General features: G+C 48.5%; 1 protein-coding gene across 1 annotated transcript in view; it reads right to left on the minus strand.

Moving 5' to 3' along the window:
• Window positions 1–5575, minus strand: part of CDH22 (cadherin 22, type 2) — a 104673-nt gene that overhangs the window by 66220 nt on the left and 32878 nt on the right. The window lies entirely within an intron of this gene.

Below are 5575 nucleotides of genomic sequence, written 5' to 3' on the forward strand. Positions count from 1 at the left end.
AAAAAAAAAAAAAGATACACCACATCCAATGGCAAAGGAGAAGCCCCAGCAAGACGGTAGGAGGGGCAAAATCACATTTAGAATCAAACCCCATACCAACCAGAGACACTGGGAGGGCTCAAACAAACCTTGTGCACACCAGGACCCAGAGACCCCACAGAGACTGAGCCAGAACTGTGTTTGAGTGTCTCCTGCAGAGGTATGGGTCAGCGGTGGCCTGCCACAGGGGCAGGGGCTCTGGGTGCAGCAGACCTGCGTATGGCATAAGCCCTCTTGGAGGAGGTCATCATTAAGCCACCAAAGAGCTGCCAGAACTTACACTGGACTGGGAAACAGACTCTTAGAGGGCACAAACAAAACCTTGTATGCACCAGGACCCAGGAGAAAGGAGCAGTGACCCCACAAGAGACTGACCCAGACTTGCCTGTGAGTGACCGCAAGTCTCCAGTGAAGGTGTGGGTTGGCGGTGGCCTGCTGCAGAATCAGGGGCACTGAGTGCAGCAGTACATGCATGGGACCTTTTGAAGGAGGTCGCCATTACCTTCATTACCTCCACCATAGTTTGGCCTCAGGCCAAACAACAAGGAGGGAACACAGCCCTGCCCATCAACAGAAAGTTGGATTAAAGCTTTACTGAGCATGGTCCCGGCCATTAGAACAAGACCCAGCTTCCCCCTCAGTCAGTCTCTCCCATCAGGAAACTTCCACAAGCCTCTTATCCTTATCCATCAGAGGGCAGACAGAATGAAAACCACAATCATAGAAAACTAACCAATCTGGTTACAAGGACCTTGGCCTTGTCTAGCTCAGTGAAACTATGAGCCATGCCATAGCCACTCAAGACAGACGGGTCATGGAGGTGAGTTCTGACAAAAAGTGGTCCACTGGAGAAGGAAATGGCAAATCACTTCAGTATTCTTGCCTTGAGAACCCCATGAACAGTATGAAAAGGCAAAAAGATAGGACACTGAAAGATGAACTCCCCAGGTAGGTAGGTGCCCAAAAGCTACTGGAGATTAGTGGAGAAATAACTACAGAAAGAATGAAGAAATGGAGCCAAAGCAAAAACAATACCCAGCTGTGGATGTGACTGGTGATGGAAATAAAGTCCGATGCTATAAAGAGCAATATTGCATAGGAACCTGAAATGTTAGGTCCATGAATCAAGGCAAATTGGAAGTGGTCAAACAGGAGATGGAAACATCGACATTTTAGGAATCAGAGAACTAAAATGGACTGGAATGGGTGAATTTAACTCAGATGACCATTATATCTACTACTGTGGGCAAGAATCCCTTAGAAGAAATGGAGTAGCCATCATAGTCAACAAAAGAGTCTGAAATGCAGTACTTGGATGCAATCTCAAAAATGACAGAATTATCTCTGTTCGTTTTCAAGGCAAACCACTGAGTATCACAGTAATCCAAGTCTATGCCCCGACCAGTAATGCTGAAGAAGCTGAAGTTGAATGGTTCTATGAAGACCTACAACACCCAAAAAAGATATCCTTTTCATTATAGGGGACTGGAATGCAAAAGTAGGAAGTCAAGAAGCAACAGTTAGAATTGGACACGGAACAACAGACTAGTTTCAAATCGGGAAAGGAGTACGTCAAGGCTGTATATTGTCACCCTGCTTATTTAACTTCTATGCAGAGTACATCATGAGAAATGCTGGGCTGGATGAAGCACAAGCCGGAATCAGGATTGCTGGGAGAAATATCAATAACATCAGATATGCAGATGACACCACCCTTATGGCAGAAAGCGAAGAACTAAAGAGCCTCTTGATGAAAGTGAAAGAGGAGAGTTAAAAAGTTGGCTTAAAACTCAACATTCAGAAAACTAAGATCACAGCATCTGGTCCCATCACTTCATGGGAAATAGATGGGGAAACAGTGGAAACAGTGTCAGACAATTTAGGGGGCTCCAAAATCACTGCAGATGGTGACTGCAGCCATGAAATTAAAAGACACTTGCTCCTTGGAAGAAAACCTATGACCAACCTAGATAGCATATTAAAAAGCAGAGACATTACTTTGCCAACAAAGGTCTGTCTAGTCACAGCTATGGTTTTTTCAGTAGTCATGTATGGATGTGAGAGTTGGACTATAAAGAAAGCTGAGCACTGAAGAATTGATGCTTTTTGAACTGTGGAGTTGGAGAGGACTCTTGAGAGTCCCTTGGACTGCAAGGAGATCCAACCAGTCCATCCTAAAGGAAATCAGTCCTGAATAGTCATTGGAAAGACTGATGCTGAAGCTGAAACTCCAAATCTCTGGCCACCTGATGCAAAGAACTGATTCATTGGAAGAGACCCTGATGCTGGGAAAGATTGAAGGCAGGAGAAGAAGGGGAAGGACAGAGGATGAAATGGTTGGATGGCATCATTGACTCAATGGACATGAGTTTGAGCAAGCTCTGGGAGTTGGTGATGGACAGGGAGGCCTGGTGTGCTGCAGTCCATGAGGTCGCAAAGAGCTGGACACGACTGAGCAACTGAACTGAGAACTGAGTTTCACATAGCTCCTTGGTCCTTTCCCTTGGTTCCTTCAAATCTTGTTCAAATGTTCTCTTATAAAAAAGGAAGGCCGGTATGTTCCTACTTCCCTGGTGGTTAAGAATCCGCCTTGCAATGCAGAGGATGTGGATTGAATCCCTGGTAGGGGAACTAAGATCCCACACGCATTGGAGCAACTAAGCCTGCGCCACAACGAAAGAATCCTTGCGCCGCAACACAATATTTGTGTGATACAGCGAAGATGCAGCCAAATAACTGAATAAATACAAAAAAAGAAAGGGCTCTCCTGACCTCTCTGTCTAAAATAGCACTCCCCCGATATAAGTCCCAATTCCCTTGGTCCTCACACTTACACCACAGGGTGTATTTATATCTTGACTTGTTTCTTTCTTTCCTATCTCTCTCCCTGCCCTAAATGTAGGCTTCCTAAGAATCTCCAATGCCTGAAACAGTCTCTGGCACAGAGTAGGCACTCAATAAACGTCTGGGCATGAATGAGCCCACTCTGTGCTCAGAGGGGAACCTGGGGCCCAGAGATGAGCAGGGACTTTCCTGAGGTCACGTGGGGAGCCAGGCTTCCTGACCATCAGATGTGGGACCCGCTTTGCAGCGTTAGGCTCAGCGTGGCTGGTGTGCCCCTCCTCAGAAGCGTGGCTCATTGGAGTCCCCCGGCACAGTTCCTTTCCCTTTTAAGCTGTGAGTGGTTTAATTTGTGAGCGCTGCTGCCTTTCATGTCCCAAGCTGTGTCCCCGCTTCGTCTGATCTCCGAGGCTGCCCAGACCCCGGTGCTGCTTGTCGGCCCCGCCCCCCTCAGCCCAGATCAGGAGGCTCAGTAATTGTGACTGATTTTCAAAGCTGCCTGGAATCTCCGTAAGCACCCAAGTGTCGGATTTGCTTTTCCTTCAAAAAGTTGCTCAAATGCAATAAACTAATTTAATTTCTGCTTCCTCCTCCCACCTCCTGGGTTCCCCCAGCTTGTCCCATTTTTTCCTGAGAGGAACGTCAGAGTCAGTGGACCGGGAGACGGAGGTGGGGCAGGGAGGGGGTTCCTTGTGGCTGGGCTCATCAAGCTGGGGGCTGGCTCAGCCTCCCACTCTCTGGGTGACCTTGAATGAGTCCTTGCCCTTTTCTCGGTCACTTTTCCCATGAGTGACACAAGAACCTTGCCACTCCAAAAGCCTGGGAGCCCAGCACAACGGCCTGCTTGGTCATTGACTTGCTATGTGACCGTGGGTCACATCATCTACTCTCTCTGAGCCTTGGTGTTTCCATCTGTTCAGTGGGGATGCTGACATCAGTCCTGCCACCTCTCAGAGTCAAAGTGAGACTGAAGTGCTGATGGGCAAGCCAGCATGGGGGATCTGGGGCTACACCTCCCTCTGGACCCCTCATTCCCATCCACTCTCCACCCGGAGGCAGAGGGAGGCTTCCAAAATGCAAGTCTGCCCACTTACTTCCTTGCTTAAGCTTTTCCCGGACTACCTGCTTCCCTCAAGTCCTTTGCATGAATCCAGTTTCCTCCTCTAGCCTCATCTCTCACTACCTTTCTGGCTTTTCCATGTGGAAATGTGCAGTTCAGTTTTGGGTGAAGAGAGACAGGGCTACATCTCTTTTGGCCAGAGTTTGAGTCCAGGAGTAAGGGCTGCTGGACTTGGGAAATCAGAGGCTTCATAAGCTACCTCTGACTTGCAGTGTGACCTGGGGCCCGTCACGGCTCTTCTGAGCCTCAGTTTCCCCACTTGCAAAACTGATTTCTAAGTACTCCCTGGGTTTCTGCCATGGACAACCTCCAAATTTATCTCTCTAGCTCAGACCTTGCAGCTGAAACTGGATACTGAACTGCCTTTTTCAAGATCTCTCCTTGGCTTTCTAATAAATACTTTCAACTTAGTTCATCTAACCAAACTCATGATTTCCCTCCATCCCCACAAATCTGTTCCTCCCACTGTTTCTCCCATCTCAGTAAATGGAGATTCCATCTATTTAATTGCCCAGGTCAAAATTTCAGTAGTCATCCTTGAATCTTCTTTCTCTCACACCCCACATCCAATCCATTAGCAAATGCTTTCAGCTCTACTTTCGAAATATATCTAGAAGCCGACCTCTCTTCAGTACTCTTACTGGTACCACCTTGTTCCAAGCTACCATCATTTCCTGCCTAGGTAATTGCAATATCCTTGTCAACAAGCTATCTGTTTCTGCCTTTCCCCCACCTCTCCATCTAATCTTCATGGAACAGCCACAGGATCCTGTTCAAATTAAGTCATATCATGTCAGTCTTCTGAACAAGCCCCTCCACTAACTTCCCAGCTTGCTGAGCATAAAAGGCAAAACCTTGGCTATGATCACATGGCTGCCTGATCTGGTCTCCTCTCTGCTTCCCCTCAGAGGGAATTCAGCCTTGGGGCCTTTGCTTATACTGTTCCCACCACCTGGAATGCTGTTCCCTGGGCGCAGGCTCTCACTTCTTTCGAGTCTTTGCTTCATTGTCTTCTTCCCAGCCCCAGGATTGGTTTGTTAACTTGCTTCCTGCCTGTCTTCCTTGACCAGAATAGCCCTTCCATAAGAGCAAAGAGGCTGGTCTGCCTCCTCCTTGCTGTGTCCCCAGTGCCTATGCATATTTGTTAAATGAATGAATGCATTCATTCAGCAGACGCATGACCTGTCAAATGCACGCACGGGTCCTAAAGGCCATGCACATGTGCACATGTGTGAGAATACAGTATGCACAGCAGACAACGCCAGCACACCAGTGTGTGGTGTGTGAACACGAACCCACACCCACATTCACACCCCCCCATTCCCTGTTCTCCCACCATCCTTTGCGCTCACCATTTTCTCTGGTGGGGAAGGTGGTAGTGGCCAGCTTGCTCCTCAGCCCATGACTCCAGTTTCTATCAGGAGCCCTGGGCTAAGTGATTGTCCAGGACTGTGCCTGGGCACCTGGGCTCACAGCTGTACCCTGACTCCCCTCCCCCAAGAAGGCTCCTCTCTCAACCCGGCCGCTCCCCTTCCCCTCTTGCTTACTCACCCCACCCCCCGGAGCCCACCGCCC

This window comes from Bison bison, unplaced genomic scaffold, assembly GCF_000754665.1.
Source record: "Bison bison bison isolate TAMUID 2011002044 unplaced genomic scaffold, Bison_UMD1.0 scf7180017864038, whole genome shotgun sequence".
In the NCBI taxonomy this organism is placed as follows: domain Eukaryota; kingdom Metazoa; phylum Chordata; class Mammalia; order Artiodactyla; family Bovidae; genus Bison; species Bison bison.